The sequence below is a fragment of the Bidens hawaiensis genome, unplaced genomic scaffold, assembly GCF_021521415.1.
Source record: "Bidens hawaiensis isolate Kalapana, Puna unplaced genomic scaffold, B.hawaiensis_p1.1 tig00005897_1, whole genome shotgun sequence".
In the NCBI taxonomy this organism is placed as follows: domain Eukaryota; kingdom Viridiplantae; phylum Streptophyta; class Magnoliopsida; order Asterales; family Asteraceae; genus Bidens; species Bidens hawaiensis.
This window is the reverse complement of record NW_027491387.1, coordinates 1,390,963-1,396,962: the sequence shown is the minus strand read 5'-3', so window position 1 is coordinate 1,396,962 and position 6,000 is coordinate 1,390,963.

Below are 6,000 nucleotides of genomic sequence, written 5' to 3'. Positions count from 1 at the left end.
GAAAAAATTCATCACATAAAATAAAATACATAGATAAATATAAATAACAAACAAACTTTTTGAACATTATTTGAAAACACTCGTCAGTCAGTTTTCTATCATGAGATGTTAATTATTCATACTAATTTTAATATTTTAGACCTGATTCATATAAGAACACTATCATCAAAAAGTAAACACGTCTTTGAGTCAAGGTTCCGAACTTAAGACTTAAAGCCTTAACCATTGCTTGCATGCCGCCGCATGTTGGACCAAAGACATAAGGCAAACAAAATAAAAAAATAGGTCGAATCTGAGTTCTCACACGTTGTGTTTGTGTTGCAATCTCATCTCTTTATTTTTATTCCTAGTGTTCCGATCGTACTATTCATATCTTCATCATAGCAATGAGCAGCTTCCAGATCTGCCGTTAGCTTCATCATCATCATCATCAAGGTACACCCTTCATCTTTAGATCTGTATCTGTATCTGTATGTATTCATATGCACTCATAATAACTTTTCACTTGTTACTTTTATTCTGATTAATAATACGTTCTTTTATGTAATAATAATTAGGTGAGCGAATCATGACCTAAAAATGTTTATCAAAATGTTGTAATTATTATACAACTTTGGTAGCTTCATGATGAAGCAATCAGCTATTATTATGATTATTATTACTTGTTCGATATTATATTAGCATGTTCAACTAATATTGATATTTGTTTATATGTGTTTTTAAAAGTATCCTGCTGAATAAAACTGAAGGTGATTTCTATATTATTTTATAATTAAATGTGATAAAATTTTGTCTTTGGGATTCTCATTTTTTATAATGCTTATTATTGTAGATACACTGTTGTAGAACTCGCTAGGCGTTAGTCGGCTGGAAACCGGCGATTAGGGTCGCTTGGTTCAGCTTTGACCAAGTTTGACCAACTACCGATTAGTGACATTTAGTGGCTAAACCTGATGTTGATTAATTTGCTCTTTTTTGTAATTAGGCGAATCATGACCTAAAAAGTTTTTGTGAAAATGCTGTAGTTATTATACAGTCTGGTAGCTTCATGATGAAGCAATCAGTTATTGTTGTTATTATTATTATTATTAGTACCACTACTTGTTGGATATTATATTAGCATGCTGTTATTACAATTTTGAGAATTCGAAAATTGAAACCGATATAGTTTTGTTTTAGTAGTTGAACTAATATTGTGGTATGAAATTTGTTTATATGTGTTTTTTGAAATTTGTTTATCACGTGAAAATAACGTTAAAAGTGGCGGAAGGTTAATCAGGCATCATGTGGTGGCGTTGATAGCCGAAAGACAAGGGCACATGCACCAATCAGCCGGTGTCCCGATGATTGAGTGTTATGTGCCTTATGTCCAAGGCTTGATGCAAAACTACTATCGAGCCGGGGGTCTCACCGGAAGCAGCCTCTCTATCCCTATGGGATAGAGGTAAGGCTGTCTACATCTTACCCTCCTCAGACCCTACCATAGCATTGCTATTGGTGGGATATACTGAGTACGATGATGATGATGATGATGTGTTTTTTGAAGTACGATGCTGAATAAAACTGAAGGTGTTTTGTATATTATTTTATTAACTATGTTAAAGTTTTGTCTTTGGGATTTTTATTTTTTAGGTTTTTTTTATAAAGTTTCTTTTTGTTGATTAGAGTGTTGGAGAACTCGCTAGGCGCTAGTCGTCTGGAAATTGGCTTATAAGGGTCGTTTAGGTTCGGATTTGACCGAGTTTGACTGATTAGCGATTAGTGTCATCGATTAGCCAATTTGAAAATTGCTACAGTTTTGATAATTTGAAAGTTGAAACCAGGATTGTGTTGTAGTAGTTGAACTAAAGTTATGGTATGAAGCATGCTGCTAAAAATGTTAGTTATTTTTATATTATTTTTTATAAATAAATTATGAGAGTTCTCTGTCTTCAGGATTCTTATTTTTTTAGTTTTTTTCTGTAATGCTTTAATTGCTGATTACAGTGTCGTAGAACTCGCTAGGCGCTAATCAGCCGGCTTTGACCGAGTTTGACTGTTTAGTGGTTAGTGTCATCGAATAGCCAAAATCGAATTGGCAAGGCAGTGATTTGTGACTAGTCCCCGATCAATAGCGGTTTTTGCAACACTGGTTGATATGTTCTTCTAAACAGTTAGAGTTGAAAACAGGCTTCAGTCATATTTAATATTGTGATCAGAAGCTTTTGGTCTAAGTTCAAAGTGTATGAATTTGATACAAATATGAATATATGATGCTTGTAAACTCTGACAAATAGCATATCACTGTACTCTAATTCAAGTCAAATTTGTTAATATCTTAAATTTATCATGGCCAGTTTGATCTCAAAATTAGTCAATCAATCAATCAATCAATCAATCAATCATACCCAGTAAAATCCCACCGACAGCAGAGCTATAGGTAGGGTCTGGGGAGGGTGGGATGTAGGCACACCGTACCTCTATCCAAAGGAATAAAGAGGTGGCTTCCAGAGAGACCCTCGGCTCTAAGAACATGTGTATGAAGCAAAAAAAAGGAAATCAAAGTTTAACAGTTATATAAAAAACTACTACTAATTATAATAATATTAATAATAAGGTCACAGTTTAACCGCAATATAAAAGCTAATAATAATAATAAAATATGTAAGGGAAATACCATTATGGTATGTGACCTAAATAAGTTAAGTCTAAGCCCTAAGGTATTCAATTCTCTCTAAAAATCCTTAACTTTAATTCTACTTCTCCACGAATTCCTATCCTCAACCATGTCCTCGGAGAGGTTTAGGTCTATCAAATCATGCCTAATCCTCTCATCCCAAGTCAATTTCGGTCGTCCTCTACCCCTCCTCCCCTCTATAGTAATGTTTTCTACGGATCTAACAGGATTCGTCGTCTGTCTTCTCTTTACATGTCCAAACCATCTCAATCTCCACTCTCTTATCTTGTCTGCTATGTTCGCCACCCCTAATCTCTCGCGAAGCACAACGTTTCTTATTCTGTCTAGCCTTGTGTGCCCACACATCCAACGTAGCATTCTCATTTCTGCTACCTCCATCTTCCGCACTTGTGCCTTCTTGATGGCCCAACAATCTGTTCCATATAGCATTGCAGGTCTAACTGCCACCCTATAGAATTTTCCCTTCAGATTAGTCGGGAAACTCTTGTCGCACAATATACCTGTGGCTGCTTTCCATCTACACCATCCTACCTGAACTCGGTGGTTCACATCACTGTCTAATTCCCCATCGCTCTGTACAAATGATCCTAAATACTTGAACTTCGTTACCTGCGGGACCACCTGCCCTTCAATTGTGATGTGTGCGTCTTCACTGTCGTTTATCTCACTAAAATCACAGTGTAGGTACTCCGTCTTAGATCGGCTAATCTTTAAACCTTTTGTCTCTAAGGTTGTTCGCCACTCCTCAAGCCTCATGTTTAGATCTTGTTTTTTCTCAGCAAGTAACACAATATCGTCTGCGAACATCATGCACCACGGGAGAGTCCCCTGAATCGACTTTGACAACTCATCCAAGACTACTGCAAAAAGAAACGGGCTCAACGCTGACCCCTGGTGAAGACCTACCTCTACAGGAAAGAAATCAGTATCCCCCACTGGCGCACGGACACTTGTTTCACTCCTGGTATACATATCCATAATTATCTCTATGTATTTCCTGGGCACTCTTCTACCCTCCAAGCACTCCCAGAGTGTAACACCCCGACCGATGGCGGATTATACATCGGGGCGCCACGTATTGTTTCATTACTCGTGACACTATTTGGGTGTCAATATTTAATAAATACATTTTCATTGCGCACGCGCAGAACACGAATCGTAAAGTAACATAAATCATATCATATCTTAAAATATTCAAATAACATAATTTGTCTTGTTACATTTTAATCTAGGTCCAAAGAAAAAGAAAACATCCTACGTGTCCTTGAGATTCCCAAAAGCAGCTACAGCAAACCTGAACATGTGTTAAAATAAAACGTCAACACTTGCGTGTCGGTGAGAAATCAAGTTTAATAGATATAAATAGATAAATACAAACTCTGCACGCAACATGTGCTTAACTGGGGTTTAACATAGGGTGTAATCAGATTGTGATCAAGCCTAAATAGATCATAGCTCATAGTTCAATCCGTGCTCCCAATTGAGCACAAAAACAATAAATCATACGTGCATGTGTAACAAAACAAGAAAACCGTAAACGATAGGTCTCCCGTGTTCATCTAATAGATCCATGAAAACTTCGGAATAGGCCGAACAAAGCGGTTAATGATTCACACATACAAATAAACAGCCAAGTAAACGTCCATAACACATGGGGTTTTGCGCACATAAATTTCATAAACAAGTTTAAGACTCAAGTTGTACGAACACATGAACATCCCAAAACGTTAAAAATAAAAGGGGATTAAGTACGAGATTACTCACCTGAAAAAGGTGTGTTGAAAGATAATGCAAGAACCAACTTTTAAACAAGCACAAGTTAACCTATAAATAAGAGGTTATTGATTTAACGATTGGTTTTTATGTCTTGAATATATGCAGTAAGTATCGATCTTTGTTAGTTAAACAAATTAAAACAAAATATATTATAAGTTTACCGAGATTCTGGGCAGAACAGAAGAGAAGACGGAGGCAAAGAGAGGAGTTGAGGATCTTCGGCAGAGAGTAAAGGGAGAGAGATTTGGGGAGTGTTTAAGTGTAGTGTGTGTAGTGTTAATAAACAAGAAATTAGCTTAATTTATAGGAAAACCCAAGGGAACACAATCCCTTAAAAGGGGGAAAAGATCTTATCAAATCAAGCAAAAGATATTAAAAAGTACAAGAAACCAAAAGCAAAAGATATCAAAAGATATGCCGGCAGCTGCAGGGGATGGGGAAAAGCTGACAGGTTACAGGTCAAAGCATGGGAGGTGTCAGATAAAACACTGTTCAAGACATGCAAAAGAAGATTTCAAAAGATTATGTCAGTCACTTTTTCTGTCAACCAATAGGATTGGTGCGCATGCTGCGCCGAAAGTGGCTCTTCGGACAGATGTCGGAACTGACCTAAAGTGCTCAAACAAAAGATAAGATATCTCAAAAGAATACAGGCTGGCAAAAACAGAAGAAAAGGCTTAAGGTCTATCGCGAGAAGACTCGAGCGCTGCGCGCGAGGGCGAAGGCAGACAGAGAACAATCCTTAGCGCGCCGCGGGAAGAACTATAATCCTTAGCGCGTCGCGGGAAGAACTACAATTCTTAGCGCGCCGCGGGAAGAACTATAATCCTTAGCGCGCCGCGGGAAGAACTATAATCCTTAGCGCGCCGCGGGAAGAACTATAATCCTTAGCGCGCCGCGGGAAGAACTACCATTCTTAGCGCGCCGCGGGAAGAACTACAATCCTTTGCGCGTCGCGGGAACAGTTCGCCTCGCGTATCGCAGGAACAACTGGTCTTCACGCAGGCTTCCTTGTAAGGAGTCTGGCGCGTGGAGCTGCGCAGACATCCTTAGGCGGGAAGAACCAAAGGACAAGCAAAGAGTTAAGAGAAAAAGGGGTTTCATGCTTAAGGGTTAAGCAGAGGGGCGGGACGGCGACAAGAGAGAAAAAGAGGCGGGACGGCGACAAGAGAGAGAAAGAGGCGGAACGGCGGAAAGGAAATATTATTATTAGTAATATATATAAATATATATATATATATATAATTTATTTAATGCTAAATTTACAAAGATTAATAATCAAATTTTAAATCATAAAAAGAATCGGATTCGAAAACGGGTACCTGGGTCGGGTCGGATTGGGCAGTTGTCACAGTCTCCCCTACTTTAAGAAATTTCGTCCCGAAATTTATCTCGAAGTAGGATGCGCAGAGAAAAGGTGCGGGTACTTGATCTTCATCTGATCTTCCCTTTCCCAAGTGAACTCGGCTCCGCGCTTGGACTGCCAACGAACTTTAACAATAGGGATGCGACTGCGCTTGGTTTGCTTTACTTCGCGATCCATAATC